Here is a 17,450-nt window from a genome sequence, read left to right as displayed (position 1 = left end):
TCGACGTTATCCATAATTTACGTAAACGATCGCGACACGAGGTCTTCCCAGGGAGGTCACCCATCTACCTCTGCCATCGCGCCAGAACGCTTAACTTCGTGGTTATGATTGGGCGAAGCATGCCGCGTGTTGTCCAAGCGCCCGCTCCACACGTAGTCGAGGGATATAAGAATAAACATCCCAATCAATGTCGGGTGCGATCATACCAGCACTAATGCACCGGATCCCATCAGAACTCCGAAGTTAAGCGTGCTTGGGCGTGAGTACTACTAGGATGGGTGACCTCCTGGGTCCTCGTGTTGCACCCTTTTTCGTGTTTTTCTATTTTTGATTACTTGTTGACGACGATTTTCGGCTCAAATCATCTGAATCTCGATCGGGACCAGATAACATGTGAAATGAAAATGTAGCTGCGGGCACTGGACCTGATTGGGACAAAATTGTAGGCTAATTTGATGTAAACGGGGCAAACGGACGAGACTCATTACTACGCAATGAGCTGACGAGATTTTAGCCGAATTCCTTCTCTAAGACCCTCTAATTTGCGATTTACAGCTTCTGTTAAGCTTTCGTTTCCTCGAGAAATCCGCTTGGAAAGTTCGAAATTCGATTCCGGTTCCATTTTATCGTTATCCCAGGCATAATAATAGCTTTATATTCGTTACTTATTCCTTCTTTCTTATTTTTTTTTTCTATTTTTCTGGAACTTTTATTCGGCTTTTTTGTTGTCGTGAGCCGTGTCTGGGCGGAAGGGTATGACCAGATTACTCCGGCAGACGGTCCACCTAATTAAAACATTATTTCGACTGTTTTAATCCATAATTTACGTAAACGGTCCCCGACACAAAAGACACCGAGGTCTTCCCAGGGAGGTCAACCGCCTAGCTCTGCCATCGCGCCAGAACGCTTTAACTTCATGGTTATGATTGGCGAAGCAGTGCCGCGTGTTGTCCAGCCCGCCCGCTCCACACGTACATGAGGGATAAAATAAACTCCACTCAATGTTGGTGCCGATCGTACCGACACCAATGCCCGGATCCCATCAGAACGCCGAAGTTAAGCGTGCTTGGGCGAGAGCATACTAGTGGGTGACACCCTGGGAAGCCTCGTGTTGCACCCTTTTTTTCCGTGTTTTTCGATTTTTGATTACTTGTTGACAGACTCTTTCGGCTCAAATCATCTGAATCTCGATCGGGACCAGATAAGACATGTGAAATGAAAGTAGCTCGGGCACTGCCGGATTTGGACAAAATTGTAGGCTAATTTGATTGTAACGGGCAAAACGGACGAGACTCATTACTACGCAATGAGCTGACGAGATTTAGCCGAATTCCTTCTCTAAGACCCTCTAATTTGCGATTTAACCGCTTCTGTTAAGCTTTCGTTTCCTCGAGAAATCCGCTTAGGAAGTTCGAAAATTCGATTCCGGTTCCATTGTAATCGTATCCCAGGCATAATAATAGCTTTACATTCGTTATTTCCTTCTTCTTATTTTTTTTCTATTTTCTGGGAACATTTATCGATTTTTGGTTGTCGTGAGCCGGTTCTGTGCGGAAGGGTATGACGCAGATTACTCCGGAGACGGTTAACTCATTAAAAACAATTATTTCGACTGTTATATCCATAATTTACGTAAACGATCGCGATACGAGGTCTTCCCAGGGAGGTCACCCCATCCTAGCTCTGCCATCGGCGCCAGAACGCTTAACTTCATGGTTATGATTGGGCGAGAGCAGTGCCGCGTGTTGTCCATCGCCGCCCGCGTCCACACGTACTCGAGGGATATAAGAATAAACATCCCACTCAATGTCGGGTGCGATCATTACGAGCACTAATGCACCGGATCCCATCAGAACTCCGAAGTTAAGCGTGCTTGGGCGAGAGCAGTACTAGGATTGGTGACCCCCTGGGAAGTCCTCGTGTTGCACCCTTTTTCGTGTTTTTCTATTTTTGATTACTTGTTGACAGACGATTTTCGGCTCAAATCATCTGAATCTCGATCGGGACCAGATAAGACATGTGAAATGAAAGTAGCTCGGCACTGCCGGATTTGGACAAAATTGTAGGCTAATTGATTGTAACGGGCAAACGGACGAGACTCATTACTACGCAATGAGCTGACGAGATTTTAGCCGAATTCCTTCTCTAAGACCCTCTAATTTGCGATTTACCGCTTCTGTTAAGCTTTCGTTCCTCGAGAAATCCGCTTAGGAAGTTTCGAAATTCGATTCCGGTTCCATTTTATCGTATCCGAGGCATAATAATAGCTTTACATTCGTTATTTCCTTCTTCTTATTTTTTTTCTATTTTCTGGGAACATTTATCGATTTTTGTTGTCGTGAGCCGGTTCTGTGCGGAAGGGTATGACGCAGATTACTCCGGAGACGGTTAACTCATTAAAAACAATTATTTCGACTGTTTTATCCATAATTTACGTAAACGGTCGCGACACGAGGTCTTCCCAGGGAGGTCACCCATCCTAGCTCTGCCATCGCGCCAGAACGCTTAACTTCATGGTTATGATTGGGCGAGAGCAGTGCCGCGTGTTGTCCATCGCCGCCCGCTCCACACGTACTCGAGGGATATAAGAATAAACATCCCACTCAATGTCGGGTGCGATCATTACGAGCACTAATGCACCGGATCCCATCAGAACTCCGAAGTTAAGCGTGCTTGGGCGAGAGCAGTACTAGGATGGGTGACCCCCTGGAAGTCCTCGTGTTGCACACCTTTTCGTGTTTTTCTATTTTTGATTACTTGTTGACAGACGATTTTCGGCTCAAATCATCTGAATCTCGATCGGGACCAGATAAGACATGTGAAATGAAAGTAGCTCGGGCACTGCCGGATTTGGACAAAATTGTAGGCTAATTTGATTGTAAACGGGCAAACGGACGAGACTCATTACTACGCAATGAGCTGACGAGATTTTAGCCGAATTCCTTCTCTAAGACCCTCTAATTTGCGATTTACCGCTTCTGTTAAGCTTTCGTTTCCTCGAGAAATCCGCTTAGGAAGTTCGAAATTCGATTCCGGTTCCATTTTATCGTATCCCAGGCATAATAATAGCTTTACATTCGTTATTTCCTTCTTCTTATTTTTTTTTCTATTTTCTGGGAACATTTATCGATTTTTGTTGTCGTGAGCCGGTTCTGTGCGGAAGGGTATGACGCAGATTACTCCGAGACGGTTAACTCATTAAAACAATTATTTCGACTGTTTTATCCATAATTTACGTAAACGGTCGCGACACGAGGTCTTCCCAGGGAGGTCACCCATCCTAGCCTCTAGCCATCGCGCCAGAACGCTTACTTCATGGTTATGATTGGGCGAGAGCAGTGCCGCGTGTTGTCCATCGCCGCCCGCTCCACACGTACTCGAGGGATATAAGAATAAACATCCCACTCAATGTCGGGTGCGATCATACCAGCACTAATGCACCGGATCCCATCAGAACTCCGAAGTTAAGCGTGCTTGGGCGAGAGCAGTACTAGGATGGGTGACCCCCTGGGAAGTCCTCGTGTTGCACCCTTTTTCGTGTTTTTCTATTTTTGATTACTTGTTGACAGACGATTTTCGGCTCAAATCATCTGAATCTCGATCGGGACCAGATAAAACATGTGAAATGAAAGTAGCTCGGGCACTGCCGGATTTGGACAAAATTGTAGGCTAATTTGATTGTAAACGGGCAAACGGACGAGACTCATTACTACGCAATGAGCTGACGAGATTTAGCCGAATTCCTTCTCTAAGACCCTCTAATTTGCGATTTAACCGCTTCTGTTAAGCTTTCGTTTCCTCGAGAAATCCGCTTAGGAAGTTCGAAATTCGATTCCGGTTCCATTTTATCGTATCCCAGGCATAATAATAGCTTTACATTCGTTATTTCCTTCTTCTTATTTTTTTTCTATTTTCTGGGAACATTTATCGATTTTTGTTGTCGTGAGCCGGTTCTGTGCGGAAGGGTATGACGCAGATTACTCCGGAGACGGTTAACTATTAAAACAATTATTTCGACTGTTTTATCCATAATTTACGTAAACGTCGCGACACGAGGTCTTCCCAGGGAGGTCACCCATCCTAGCTCTGCCATCGCGCCAGAACGCTTAACTTCATGGTTATGATTGGGCGAGAGCAGTGCCGCGTGTTGTCCATCGCCGCCCGCTCCACACGTACTCGAGGGATATAAGAATAAACATCCCACTCAATGTCGGGTGCGATCATACCAGCACTAATGCACCGGATCCCATCAGAACTCCGAAGTTAAGCGTGCTTGGGCGAGAGCAGTACTAGGATGGGTGACCCCCTGGAAGTCCTCGTGTTGCACCCTTTTTCGTGTTTTTCTATTTTTGATTACTTGTTGACAGACGATTTTCGGCTCAATCATCTGAATCTCGATCGGGACCAGATAAGACATGTGAAATGAAAGTAGCTCGGGCACTGCCCGGATTTGGACAAAATTGTAGGCTAATTTGATTGTAAACGGGCAAACGGACGAGACTCATTACTAAGCAATGAGCTGACGAGATTTTAGCCGAATTCCTTCTCTAAGACCCTCTAATTTGCGATTTAACGCTTCTGTTAAGCTTTCGTTTCCTCGAGAAATCCGCTTAGGAAGTTCGAAATTCGATTCCGGTTCCATTTTATCGTATCCGAGGCATAATAATAGCTTTACATTCGTTATTTCCTTCTTCTTATTTTTTTTCTATTTTCTGGGAACATTTATCGATTTTTGTTGTCGTGAGCCGGTTCTGTGCGGAAGGGTATGACGCAGATTACTCCGGAGACGGTTAACTCATTAAAAACAATTATTTCGACTGTTTTATCCATAATTTACGTAAACGATCGCGATCACGAGGTCTTCCCAGGGAGGTCACCCATCCTAGCTCTGCCATCGCGCCAGAACGCTTAACTTCATGGTTATGATTGGGCGAGAGCAGTGCCGCGTGTTGTCCATCGCCGCCCGCTCCACACGTACTCGAGGGATATAAGAATAAACATCCCACTCAATGTCGGGTGCGATCATACCAGCACTAATGCACCGGATCCCATCAGAACTCCGAAGTTAAGCGTGCTTGGGCGAGAGCAGTACTAGGATGGGTGACCCCCTGCGAAGTCCTCGTGTTGCACCCCTTTTCGTGTTTTTCTATTTTTGATTACTTGTTGACAGACGATTTTCGGCTCAAATCATCTGAATCTCGATCGGGACCAGATAAGACATGTGAAATGAAAGTAGCTCGGGCACTGCCGGATTTGGACAAAATTGTAGGCTAATTTGATTGTAAACGGGCAAACGGACGAGACTCATTACTACGCAATGAGCTGACGAGATTTTAGCCGAATTCCTTCTCTAAGACCCTCTATTTGCGATTTACCGCTTCTGTTAAGCTTTCGTTTCCTCGAGAAATCCGCTTAGGAAGTTCGAAATTCGATTCCGGTTCCATTTTATCGTATCCCAGGCATAATAATAGCTTTACATTCGTTATTTCCTTCTTCTTATTTTTTTTTCTATTTTCTGGGAACATTTATCGATTTTTGTTGTCGTGAGCCGGTTCTGTGCGGAAGGGTATGACGCAGATTACTCCGGAGACGGTTAACTCATTAAAAACAATTATTTCGACTGTTTTATCCATAATTTACGTAAACGATCGCGACACGAGGTCTTCCAGGGCAGGTCACCCATCCTAGCTCTGCCATCGCGCCAGAACGCTTAACTTCATGGTTATGATTGGGCGAGAGCAGTGCCGCGTGTTGTCCATCGCCGCCCGCTCCACACGTACTCGAGGGATATAAGAATAAACATCCCACTCAATGTCGGGTGCGATCATACCAGCACTAATGCACCGGATCCCATCAGAACTCCGAAGTTAAGCGTGCTTGGGCGAGAGCAGTACTAGGATGGGTGACACCCTGAGAAGTCCTCGTGTTGCACCCTTTTTCGTGTTTTTCTATTTTTGATTACTTGTTGACAGACGATTTTCGGCTCAAATCATCTGAATCTCGATCGGGACCAGATAAGACATGTGAAATGAAAGTAGCTCGGGCACTGCCGGATTTGGACAAAATTGTAGGCTAATTTGATTGTAAACGGGCAAACGGACGAGACTCATTACTACGCAATGAGCTGACGAGATTTAGCCGAATTCCTTCTCTAAGACCCTCTAATTTGCGATTTAACGCTTCTGTTAAGCTTTCGTTTCCTCGAGAAATCCGCTTAGGAAGTTCGAAATTCGATTCCGGTTCCATTTTATCGTATCCCGAGGCATAATAATAGCTTTACATTCGTTATTTCCTTCTTCTTATTTTTTTTCTATTTTCTGGGAACATTTATCGATTTTTGTTGTCGTGAGCCGGTTCTGTGCGGAAGGGTATGACGCAGATTACTCCGGAGACGGTTAACTCATTAAAAACAATTATTTCGACTGTTTTATCCATAATTTACGTAAACGGTCGCGACACGAGGTCTTCCCAGGGAGGTCACCCATCCTAGCTCTGCCATCGCGCCAGAACGCTTAACTTCATGGTTATGATTGGGCGAGAGCAGTGCCGCGTGTTGTCCATCGCCGCCCGCTCCACACGTACTCGAGGGATATAAGAATAAACATCCCACTCAATGTCGGGTGCGATCTTACGAGCACTAATGCACCGGATCCCATCAGAACTCCGAAATTAAGCGTGCTTGGGCGAGAGCAGTACTAGGATGGGTGACACCCTGGGAAGTCCTCGTGTTGCACCCTTTTTCGTGTTTTTCTATTTTTGATTACTTGTTGACAGACGATTTTCGGCTCAAATCATCTGAATCTCGATCGGGACCAGATAAGACATGTGAAATGAAAGTAGCTCGGGCACTGCCGGATTTGGACAAAATTGTAGGCTAATTTGATTGTAAACGGGCAAACGGACGAGACTCATTACTACGCAATGAGCTGACGAGATTTAAGCCGAATTCCTTCTCTAAGACCCTCTAATTTGCGATTTACCGCTTCTGTTAAGCTTTCATTTCCTCGAGAAATCCGCTTAGGAAGTTTGAAATTCGATTCCGGTTCCATTTTATCGTATCCCAGGCATAATAATAGGTTTACATTCGTTATTTCCTTCTTCTTATTTTTTTTCTATTTTCCGGGAACATTTATCGATTTTTGTTGTCGTAAGACGGTTCTGTGCGGAAGGGTATGACGCAGATTACTCCGGAGACGGTTAACTCATTAAAAACAATTATTTCGACTGTTTTATACATAATTTACGTAAACGATCGCGATACGAGGTCTTCCCAGGGAGGACACCCATCCTAGCTCTGCCATCGCGCCAGAACGCTTAACTTCATGGTTATGATTGGGCGAGAGCAGTGCCGCGTGTTGTCCATCGCCGCCCGCTCCACACGTACTCGAGGGATATAAGAATAAACATCCCACTCAATGTCGGGTGCGATCATACCAGCACTAATGCATCGGATCCCATCAGAACTCCGAAGTTAAGCGTGCTTGGGCGAGAGCAGTACTAGGATGGGTGACCCCCTGCGAAGTCCTCGTGTTGCACCCTTTTTCGTGTTTTTTTATTTTTGATTACTTGTTGATAGACGATTTTCGGCTCAAATCATCTGAATCTCGATCGGGACCAGATAAAACATGTGAAATGAAAGTAGCTCGGGCACTGCCGGATTTGGACAAAATTGTAGGCTAATTTGATTGTAAACGGGCAAACGGACGAGACTCATTACAAGCAATGAGCTGACGAGATTTTTAAGCCGAACCTTCTCTAAACCCTCTAATTGTGGCGATTTAACGCTTCTGTTAAGCTTTCGTTTCCTCGAGAAAACCGCTTAGGAAGTTCGAAATTCGATTCCGGTTCCATTTTATCGTATCCCAGGCATAATAATAGCTTTACATTCGTTATTTTCCTTCTTCTTATTTTTTTTCTATTTTCGGGAACATTTATCGATTTTTTTGTCGTGAGCCGGTTCTTTGCGAAGGGTATGACGCAGATTACTCCGGAGACGGTTAACTCATTAAAAAAAATTATTTAGACTGTTTTATCCATAATTTACGTAAACGGTCGCGACACGAGGTCTTCCCAGGGAGGTCACCCATCCTAGCTCTGCCATCGCGCCAGAACCAACTTCATGGTTATATTGGCAGAGCTGCCGGGTTGTTCGCCGCGCATCCACACTACAGGGATTAAAAAACACCACTCATGTTGGTGCGATCCAGCACACACCGTCCATCGAACTCCGCTGCTCAGAGCATTACTGTTGACCACCCGAATCCTTTTTTCGTGTTTTTCTATTTTTGATACTTTGTTGAAGACGATTTTCGGCTCAATCATCGAATCTCGATCGGACCAGCTAAAACATTTGAAAATGAAAGTGCTGGCACTGACGGATTTGCGAACAAAATGGTAGGCTAATTTGATTGTAAACGGGCAAACGGACGAGACTCAATACTACGCAAAGAGCTGACGAGATTTTTGCCGAATTCCTTCTCTAAGACCCTCTAATTTGCTATTTAACGCTTCTGTTAAGATTTCGTTTGCTCGAGAAATCCGCTTAGGAAGTTCGAAATTCGATTCCGGTTCCATTTTATCGTATCCGAGGCATAATAATAGCTTTACATTCGTTATTTCCTTCTTCTTATTTTTTTTTCTATTTTCTGGGAACATTTATCGATTTTTGTTGTCGTGAGCCGGTTCTGTGCGGAATGGTATGACGCAGATTACTCCGGAGACGGTTAACTAATTTAAAACAATTATTTCGACTGTTTTATACATAATTTACGTAAACGATCGCGATACGAGGTCTTCCCATGGAGGACACCCATCCTAGCTCTGCCATCGCGCCAGAACGCTTAACTTCATGGTTATGATTGGGCGAGAGCAGTGCCGCGTGTTGTCCATCGCCGCCCGCTCCACACGTACTCGAGGGATATAAGAATAAACATCCCACTCAATGTCGGGTGCGATCATACCAGCACTAATGCATCGGATCCCATCAGAACTCCGAAGTTAAGCGTGCTTGGGCGAGAGCAGTACTAGGATGGGTGACCCCCTGCGAAGTCCTCGTGTTGCACCCTTTTCGTGTTTTTTATTTTTGATTACTTGTTGACTAGACGATTTTCGGCTCAAATCATCTGAATCTCGATCGGGACCAGATAAGACATGTGAAATGAAAGTAGCTCGGGCACTGCCGGATTTGGACAAAATTGTAGGCTAATTTGATTGTAAACGGGCAAACGGACGAGACTCATTACAAGCAATGAGCTGACGAGATTTTAGCCGAATTCCTTCTCTAAGACCCACTAATTTGCGATTTAACGCTTCTGTTAAGCTTTCGTTTCCTCGAGAAATCCGCTTAGGAAGTTCGAAATTCGATTCCGGTTCCATTTTATCGTATCCCAGGCATAATAATAGCTTTACATTCGTTATTTTCCTTCTTCTTATTTTTTTTCTATTTTCTGGGAACATTTATCGATTTTTTTTGTCGTGAGCCGGTTCTTTGCGGAAGGGTATGACGCAGATTACTCCGGAGACGGTTAACTCATTAAAAAAAATTATTTAGACTGTTTTATCCATAATTTACGTAAACGATCGCGACACGAGGTCTTCCCAGGGAGGTCACCCATCCTAGCTCTGCCATCGTGCCAGAACGCTTAACTTCATGGTTATGATTGGGCGAGAGCAGTGCCGCGTGTTGTCCATCGCCGCCCGCTCCACACGTACTCGAGGGATATAAGAATAAACATCCCACTCAATGTCGGGTGCGATCTTAAGAGCACTAATGCACCGGATCCCATCAGAACTCCGAATTTAAGCGTGCTTGGGCGAGAGTAGTACTAGGATGGGTGACACCCTGGGAAGTCCTCGTGTTGCACCCTTTTTCGTGTTTTTCTATTTTTGATTACTTGTTGACAGACGATTTTCGGCTCAAATCATCTGAATCTCGATCGGGACCAGATAAGACATGTGAAATGAAAGTAGCTCGGCCACTGCCGGATTTGGACAAAATTGTAGGCTAATTTGATTGTAAACGGGCAAACGGACGAGACTCATTCCTACGCAATGAGCTGACGAGATTTAAGCCGAATTCCTTCTCTAAGACCCTCTAATTTGCGATTTACAGCTTCTGTTAAGCTTTCAGTTTCCTCGAGAAATCCGCTTAGGAAGTTCGAAATTCGATTCCGGTTCCATTTTATCGTATCCCAGGCATAATAATAGCTTTACATTCGTTATTTCCTTCTTCTTATTTTTTTTCTATTTTCTGGGAACATTTATCGATTTTTGTTGTCGTGAGCCGGTTCTGTGCGGAAGGGTATGACGCAGATTACTCCGGAGACGGTTAACTCATTAAAACAATTATTTCGACTGTTTTATCCATAATTTACGTAAACGATCGCGACACGAGGTCTTCCCAGGGAGGTACACCCATCCTAGCTCTGCCATCGCGCCAGAACGCTTAACTTCATGGTTATGATTGGGCGAGAGCAGTGCCGCGTGTTGTCCATCGCCGCCCGCTCCACACGTACTCGAGGGATATAAGAATAAACATCCCACTCAATGTCGGGTGCGATCATACCAGCACTAATGCATCGGATCCCATCAGAACTCCGAAGTTAAGCGTGCTTGGGCGAGAGCAGTACTAGGATGGGTGACCCCCTGCGAAGTCCTCGTGTTGCACCCTTTTTCGTGTTTTTTTATTTTTGATTACTTGTTGATAGACGATTTTCGGCTCAAATCATCTGAATCTCGATCGGGACCAGATAAAACATGTGAAATGAAAGTAGCTCGGGCACTGCCGGATTTGGACAAAATTGTAGGCTAATTTGATTTTAAACGGGCAAACGGACGAGACTCATTACAAGCAATGAGCTGACGAGATTTTAGCCGAATTCCTTCTCTAAGACCCACTAATTTGCGATTTAACGCTTCTGTTAAGCTTTCGTTTCCTCGAGAAAACCGCTTAGGAAGTTCGAAATTCGATTCCGGTTCCATTTTATCGTATCCCAGCATAATAATAGCTTTACATTCGTTATTTCCTCTATCTTATTTTTTTTTCTATTTATGGGAACATTGATTCGATTTTTTTTGTTGTACGTGCGCCGGTTCTGTGCGGCAAAGGAATATGCACGCAGATTAACTCCCGAGATGGTTAACTACATTAAAACAATTATTTCGAACTGTTTTATCCATAATTTACCGTAAACGATCGCTGACACGAGAGGTTCACCCATCCTAGCTCTGCCATAGCGCCAGAAAGCTTAACTTCATGGTTATGACATTGGTCGAGAGTGAGAGTGCCGGTGTTGTCCATCCGCCGCTCTGTCCACACTCTACACGAGGAATACGAATTAAACATCCCACTCAATGTCGGGTGCGATTATACCAGCACTAATGCAACAGGATCCCATCAGAACTCCGAAAAGTCCTAGTGTTGACACCCTTTTTCATGTTTTTTTATTTTTGTACTTGTTGATAGACGATTTTCGGCTCAAATCATCTGAATCTCGGATCTGATCAGATATTAAAACATGTGAAATTGAAAGTAGCTCGGGCACTGCCGGATTTGGACAAAATTGTAGGCTAATTTGATTGTAAACGGGCAAACGGACGAGACTCATTACTACGCAATGAGCTGACGAGATTTTAGCCGAATTCCTTCTCTAAGACCCTCTAATTTGCGATTTACCGCTTCTGTTAAGCTTTCGTTTCCTCGAGAAATCCGCTTAGGAAGTTCGAAATTCGATTCCGGTTCCATTTTATCGTATCCGAGGCATAATAATAGCTTTACATTCGTTATTTCCTTCTTCTTATTTTTTTTTCTATTTTCTGGGAACATTTATCGATTTTTGTTGTCGTGAGCCGGTTCTGTGCGGAAGGGTATGACGCAGATTACTCCGGAGACGGTTAACTCATTAAAAACAATTATTTCGACTGTTTTATCCATAATTTACGTAAACGATCGCGACACGAGGTCTTCCAGGGAGGTCACCCATCCTAGCTCTGCCATCGCGCCAGAACGCTTAACTTCATGGTTATGATTGGGCGAGAGCAGTGCCGCGTGTTGTCCATCGCCGCCCGCTCCACACGTACTCGAGGGATATAAGAATAAACATCCCACTCAATGTCGGGTGCGATCATACCAGCACTAATGCATCGGATCCCATCAGAACTCCGAAGTTAAGCGTGCTTGGGCGAGAGCAGTACTAGGATGGGTGACCCCCTGCGAAGTCCTCGTGTTGCACCCTTTTTCGTGTTTTTTTATTTTTGATTACTTGTTGATAGACGATTTTCGGCTCAAATCATCTGAATCTCGATCGGGACCAGATAAAACATGTGAAATGAAAGTAGCTCGGGCACTGCCGGATTTGGACAAAATTGTAGGCTAATTTGATTGTAAACGGGCAAACGGACGAGACTCATTACAAGCAATGAGCTGAAGAGATTTTAGCCGAATTCCTTCTCTAAGACCCTCTAATTTGCGATTTAACGCTTCTGTTAAGCTTTCGTTTCCTCGAGAAATCCGCTTAGGAAGTTCGAAATTCGATTCCGGTTCCATTTTATCGTATCCGAGGCATAATAATAACTTTACATTCGTTATTTCCTTCTTCTTATTTTTTTTTCTATTTTCTGGGAACATTTATCGATTTTTGTTGTCGTGAGCCGGTTCTGTGCGGAAGGGTATGACGCAGATTATCCCGAGACGGTTAACTCATTAAAAACAATTATTTAGACTGTTTTATCCATAATTTACGTAAACGGTCGCGACACGAGGTCTTCCCAGGGAGGTCACCCATCCTAGCTCTGCCATCGCGCCAGAACGCTTAACTTCATGGTTATGATTGGGCGAGAGCAGTGCCGCGTGTTGTCCATCGCCGCCCGCTCCACACGTACTCGAGGGATATAAGAATAAACATCCCACTCAATGTCGGGTGCGATCATACCAGCACTAATGCATCGGATCCCATCAGAACTCCGAAGTTAAGCGTGCTTGGGCGAGAGCAGTACTAGGATGGGTGACACCCTGCGAAGTCCTCGTGTTGCACCCTTTTTCGTGTTTTTCTATTTTTGATTACTTGTTGACAGACGATTTTCGGCTCAAATCATCTGAATCTCGATCGGGACCAGATAAGACATGTGAAATGAAAGTAGCTCGGGCACTGCCGGATTTGGACAAAATTGTAGGCTAATTTGATTGTAAACGGGCAAACGGACGAGACTCATTACTACGCAATGAGCTGACGAGATTTTAGCCGAATTCCTTCTCTAAGACCCTCTAATTTGCGATTTACCGCTTCTGTTAAGCTTTCGTTTCCTCGAGAAATCCGCTTAGGAAGTTCGAAATTCGATTCCGGTTCCATTTTATCGTATCCGAGGCATAATAATAGCTTTACATTCGTTATTTCCTTCTTCTTATTTTTTTTTCTATTTTCTGGGAACATTTATCGATTTTTGTTGTCGTGAGCCGGTTCTGTGCGGAAGGGTATGACGCAGATTACTCCGGAGACGGTTAACTAATTAAAACAATTATTTCGACTGTTTTATCCATAATTTACGTAAACGATCGCGACACGAGGTCTTCCTCAGGGAGGTCACCCATCACTACCTCTGCCATCGCGCCAGAACGCTTAACTTCGTGGTTATGATTGGGCGAAAGCAGTGCCGCGTGTTGTCCATCGCCGCCCGCTCCACACGTACTCGAGGGATATAAGAATAAACATCCCACTCAATGTCGGGTGCGATCATACCAGCACTAATGCACCGGATCCCATCAGAACTCCGAAGTTAAGCGTGCTTGGGCGAGAGCAGTACTAGGATGGGTGACCCCCTGGGAAGTCCTCGTGTTGCACCCTTTTTCGTGTTTTTCTATTTTTGATTACTTGTTGACAGACGATTTTCGGCTCAAATCATCTGAATCTCGATCGGGACCAAATAAGACATGTGAAATGAAAGTAGCTCGGGCACTGCCGGATTTGGACAAAATTGTAGGCTAATTTGATTGTAAACGGGCAAACGGACGAGACTCATTACTACGCAATAAGCTGACGAGATTTTAGCCGAATTCCTTCTCTAAGACCCTCTAATTTGCGATTTACCGTTTCTGTTAAGCTTTCGTTTCCTCGAGAAATCCGCTTAGGAAGTTCGAAATTCGATTTCGGTTCCATTTTATCGTATCCGAGGCATAATAATAGCTTTACATTCGTTATTTCCTTCTTCTTATTTTTTTTTCTATTTTCTGGGAACATTTATCGATTTTTGTTGTCGTGAGCCGGTTCTGTGCGGAAGGGTATGACGCAGATTACTCCCGAGACGGTTAACTCATTAAAAACAATTATTTCGACTGTTTTATCCATAATTTACGTAAACGGTCGCGACACGAGGTCTTCCCAGGGAGGTCACCCATCCTAGCTCTGCCATCAGCGCCAGAACGCTTAACTTCATGGTTATTATTGGGCGAGAGCAGTGCCGCGTGTTGTCCATCGCCGCCCGCTCCACACGTACTCGAGGATATAAGAATAAACATCCCACTCAATGTCGGGTGCGATCATACCAGCACTAATGCACCGGATCCCATCAGAACTCCGAAGTTAAGCGTGCTTGGGCGAGAGCAGTACTAGGATGGGTGACCCCCTGAGAAGTCCTCGTGTTGCACCCTTTTTCGTGTTTTTTCTATTTTTGATTACTTGTTGACAGACGATTTTCGGCTCAAATCATCTGAATCTCGATCGGGACCAGATAAGACATGTGAAATGAAAGTAGCTCGGGCACTGCCGATTTGGACAAAATTGTAGGCTAATTTGATTGTAAACGGGCAAACGGACGAGACTCATTACTACGCAATGAGCTGACGAGATTTTAAGCCGAATTCCTTCTCTAAGACCCTCTAATTTGCGATTTACCGCTTCTGTTAAGCTTTCGTTTCCTCGAGAAATCCGCTTAGGAAGTTCGAAATTCGATTCGGTTCCATTTTATCGTATCCCAGGCATAATAATAGCTTTACATTCGTTATTTCCTTCTTCTTATTTTTTTTCTTTTCTGGGAACATTTATCGATTTTTGTTGTCGTGAGCCGGTTCTGTGCGGAAGGGTATGACGCAGATTACTCCGGAGACGGTTAACTCATTAAAAACAATTATTTCGACTGTTTTATCCATAATTTACGTAAACGGTCGCGACACGAGGTCTTCCCAGGGAGGTCACCCATCCTAGCTCTGCCATCGCGCCAGAACGCTTAACTTCATGGTTATGATTGGGCGAGAGCAGTGCCGCGTGTTGTCCATCGCCGCCCGCTCCACACGTACTCGAGGGATATAAGAATAAACATCCCACTCAATGTCGGGTGCGATCATACCAGCACTAATGCACCGGATCCCATCAGAACTCCGAAGTTAAGCGTGCTTGGGCGAGAGCAGTACTAGGATGGGTGACCCCCTGGGAAGTCCTCGTGTTGCACCCTTTTCGTGTTTTTTTCTATTTTTGATTACTTGTTGACAGACGATTTTCGGCTCAAATCATCTGAATCTCGATCGGGACCAGATAAGACATGTGAAATGAAAGTAGCTCGGGCACTGCCGGATTTGGACAAAATTGTAGGCTAATTTGATTGTAAACGGGCAAACGACGAGACTCATTACTACGCAATGAGCTGACGAGATTTTAGGCCGAATTCCTTCTCTAAGACCCTCTAATTTGCGATTACCGCTTCTGTTAAGCTTTCGTTTCCTCGAGAAATCCGCTTAGGAAGTTCGAAATTCGATTCCGGTTCCATTTATCGTATCCGAGGCATAATAATAGCTTTACATTCGTTATTTCCTTCTTCTTATTTTTTTTTTCTATTTTCTGGGAACATTATCGATTTTTGTTGTCGTGAGCCGGTTCTGTGCGGGGAAGGGTTTGACGCAGATTACTCCGGAGACGGTTAACTCATTAAAACAAATTATTTGGACTGTTTTATCCATAATTTACGTAAACGGTCGCGACACGAGGTCTTCCCAGGGAGGTCACCCATCCTAGCTCTGCCATCGCGCCAAAACGCTTAACTTCATGTTTATGATTGGGCGAGAGCAGTGCCGCGTGTTGTCCATCGCCGCCCGCTCCACACGTACTCGAGGGATATAAGAATAAACATCCCACTCAATGTCGGGTGCGATCATACCAGCACTAATGCACCGGATCCCATCAGAACTCCGAAGTTAAGCGTGCTTGGGCGAGAGCAGTACTAGGATGGGTGACCCCTGGGAAGTCCTCGTGTTGCACCCTTTTCGTGTTTTTCTATTTTTGATTACTTGTTGACAGACGATTTTCGGCTCAAATCATCTGAATCTCGATCGGGACCAGATAAGACATGTGAAATGAAAGTAGCTCGGGCACTGCCGGATTTGGACAAAATTGTAGGCTAATTTGATTGTAAACGGGCAAACGGACGAGACTCATTACTACGCAATGAGCTGACGAGATTTTAGCCGAATTCCTTCTCTAAGACCCTCTAATTTGCGATTTACCGCTTCTGTTAAGCTTTCGTTTCCTCGAGAAATCCGCTTAGGAAGTTCGAAATTCGATTCCGGTTCCATTTTATCGTATCCCAGGCATAATAATAGCTTTACATTCGTTATTTCCTTCTTCTTATTTTTTTTCTATTTTCTGGGAACATTTATCGATTTTTGTTGTCGTGAGCCGGTTCTGTGCGGAAGGGTATGACGCAGATTACTCCGGAGACGGTTAACTAATTAAAAACAATTATTTCGACTGTTTTATCCATAATTTACGTAAACGATCGCGACACGAGGTCTTCCCAGGGAGGTCACCCATCCTACCTCTGCCATCGCGCCAGAACGCTTAACTTCGTGGTTATGATTGGGCGAGAGCAGTGCCGCGTGTTGTCCATCGCCCCCGCTCCACACGTACTCGAGGGATATAAGAATAAACATCCCACTCAATGTCGGGTGCGATCATACCAGCACTAATGCACGGATCCCATCAGAACTCCGAAGTTAAGCGTGCTTGGGCGAGAGCAGTACTAGGATGGGTGACCCTGGAAGTCCTCGTGTTGCACCCTTTTTCGTTTTTCTATTTTGATTACTTGTTGACAGACGATTTTCGGCTCAAATCATCTGAATCTCGATCGGGACCAGATAAGACATGTGAAATGAAAGTAGCTCGGGCACTGCCGGATTTGGACAAAATTGTAGGCTAATTTGATTGTAAACGGGCAAACGGACGAGACTCATTACTACGCAATGAGCTGACGAGATTTTAGCCGAATTCCTTCTCTAAGACCCTCTAATTTGCGATTTACCGCTTCTGTTAAGCTTTCGTTTCCTCGAGAAATCGCTTAGGAAGTTCGAAATTCGATTCCGGTTCCATTTTATCGTATCCCAGGCATAATAATAGCTTTACATTTATTTCCTTCTTATTTTTTTCTATTTCTGGGAACATTTATCGATTTTTTTGTCGTGAGCGGTTCTT

The 17,450-nt window shown here is 44.6% G+C and overlaps 19 non-coding genes across 19 annotated transcripts; all 19 read left to right on the top strand.

Annotated features, from left to right (window-relative positions):
- Positions 1 to 192: 192 nt before the first annotated feature.
- LOC142507087 (5S ribosomal RNA) lies at positions 193 to 308 on the top strand. The gene has a single exon (XR_012805352.1). It is a non-coding gene; the product is annotated as a 5S ribosomal RNA (ribosomal RNA).
- A 1,503-nt stretch (positions 309 to 1,811) lies between these two features.
- On the top strand, positions 1,812 to 1,931 carry LOC142506682 (5S ribosomal RNA). Its single transcript, XR_012804965.1, has one exon. It is a non-coding gene; the product is annotated as a 5S ribosomal RNA (ribosomal RNA).
- A 680-nt stretch (positions 1,932 to 2,611) lies between these two features.
- LOC142507837 (5S ribosomal RNA) lies at positions 2,612 to 2,730 on the top strand. The gene has a single exon (XR_012806079.1). It is a non-coding gene; the product is annotated as a 5S ribosomal RNA (ribosomal RNA).
- Positions 2,731 to 3,413: 683 nt separating this feature from the next.
- On the top strand, positions 3,414 to 3,532 carry LOC142517474 (5S ribosomal RNA). Its single transcript, XR_012813219.1, has one exon. It is a non-coding gene; the product is annotated as a 5S ribosomal RNA (ribosomal RNA).
- A 680-nt stretch (positions 3,533 to 4,212) lies between these two features.
- Positions 4,213 to 4,330, top strand: LOC142513203 (5S ribosomal RNA). The gene has a single exon (XR_012809163.1). It is a non-coding gene; the product is annotated as a 5S ribosomal RNA (ribosomal RNA).
- A 684-nt stretch (positions 4,331 to 5,014) lies between these two features.
- Positions 5,015 to 5,133, top strand: LOC142507438 (5S ribosomal RNA). The gene has a single exon (XR_012805697.1). It is a non-coding gene; the product is annotated as a 5S ribosomal RNA (ribosomal RNA).
- A 683-nt stretch (positions 5,134 to 5,816) lies between these two features.
- On the top strand, positions 5,817 to 5,935 carry LOC142513512 (5S ribosomal RNA). The gene has a single exon (XR_012809455.1). It is a non-coding gene; the product is annotated as a 5S ribosomal RNA (ribosomal RNA).
- Positions 5,936 to 6,618: 683 nt separating this feature from the next.
- On the top strand, positions 6,619 to 6,737 carry LOC142507322 (5S ribosomal RNA). The gene has a single exon (XR_012805582.1). It is a non-coding gene; the product is annotated as a 5S ribosomal RNA (ribosomal RNA).
- A 683-nt stretch (positions 6,738 to 7,420) lies between these two features.
- Positions 7,421 to 7,539, top strand: LOC142512976 (5S ribosomal RNA). The gene has a single exon (XR_012808947.1). It is a non-coding gene; the product is annotated as a 5S ribosomal RNA (ribosomal RNA).
- Positions 7,540 to 8,946: 1,407 nt separating this feature from the next.
- On the top strand, positions 8,947 to 9,065 carry LOC142512975 (5S ribosomal RNA). Its single transcript, XR_012808946.1, has one exon. It is a non-coding gene; the product is annotated as a 5S ribosomal RNA (ribosomal RNA).
- A 682-nt stretch (positions 9,066 to 9,747) lies between these two features.
- Positions 9,748 to 9,866, top strand: LOC142509246 (5S ribosomal RNA). Its single transcript, XR_012807430.1, has one exon. It is a non-coding gene; the product is annotated as a 5S ribosomal RNA (ribosomal RNA).
- Positions 9,867 to 10,550: 684 nt separating this feature from the next.
- On the top strand, positions 10,551 to 10,669 carry LOC142512974 (5S ribosomal RNA). Its single transcript, XR_012808945.1, has one exon. It is a non-coding gene; the product is annotated as a 5S ribosomal RNA (ribosomal RNA).
- Positions 10,670 to 12,114: 1,445 nt separating this feature from the next.
- On the top strand, positions 12,115 to 12,233 carry LOC142512973 (5S ribosomal RNA). Its single transcript, XR_012808944.1, has one exon. It is a non-coding gene; the product is annotated as a 5S ribosomal RNA (ribosomal RNA).
- A 682-nt stretch (positions 12,234 to 12,915) lies between these two features.
- LOC142515422 (5S ribosomal RNA) lies at positions 12,916 to 13,034 on the top strand. The gene has a single exon (XR_012811268.1). It is a non-coding gene; the product is annotated as a 5S ribosomal RNA (ribosomal RNA).
- Positions 13,035 to 13,719: 685 nt separating this feature from the next.
- LOC142517462 (5S ribosomal RNA) lies at positions 13,720 to 13,838 on the top strand. Its single transcript, XR_012813208.1, has one exon. It is a non-coding gene; the product is annotated as a 5S ribosomal RNA (ribosomal RNA).
- A 684-nt stretch (positions 13,839 to 14,522) lies between these two features.
- Positions 14,523 to 14,641, top strand: LOC142507123 (5S ribosomal RNA). The gene has a single exon (XR_012805386.1). It is a non-coding gene; the product is annotated as a 5S ribosomal RNA (ribosomal RNA).
- A 681-nt stretch (positions 14,642 to 15,322) lies between these two features.
- On the top strand, positions 15,323 to 15,441 carry LOC142517451 (5S ribosomal RNA). The gene has a single exon (XR_012813196.1). It is a non-coding gene; the product is annotated as a 5S ribosomal RNA (ribosomal RNA).
- A 685-nt stretch (positions 15,442 to 16,126) lies between these two features.
- Positions 16,127 to 16,244, top strand: LOC142511588 (5S ribosomal RNA). Its single transcript, XR_012808757.1, has one exon. It is a non-coding gene; the product is annotated as a 5S ribosomal RNA (ribosomal RNA).
- A 681-nt stretch (positions 16,245 to 16,925) lies between these two features.
- On the top strand, positions 16,926 to 17,040 carry LOC142507433 (5S ribosomal RNA). Its single transcript, XR_012805692.1, has one exon. It is a non-coding gene; the product is annotated as a 5S ribosomal RNA (ribosomal RNA).
- The last annotated feature ends 410 nt before the right edge of the window (positions 17,041 to 17,450 follow it).

This window comes from Primulina tabacum, chromosome 10 (genome assembly GCF_025594145.1).
Source record: "Primulina tabacum isolate GXHZ01 chromosome 10, ASM2559414v2, whole genome shotgun sequence".
NCBI lineage: Eukaryota > Viridiplantae > Streptophyta > Magnoliopsida > Lamiales > Gesneriaceae > Primulina > Primulina tabacum.
Note: the sequence above shows the minus strand (reverse complement) of the source record. Positions and strands in the feature narration are given on the sequence as shown.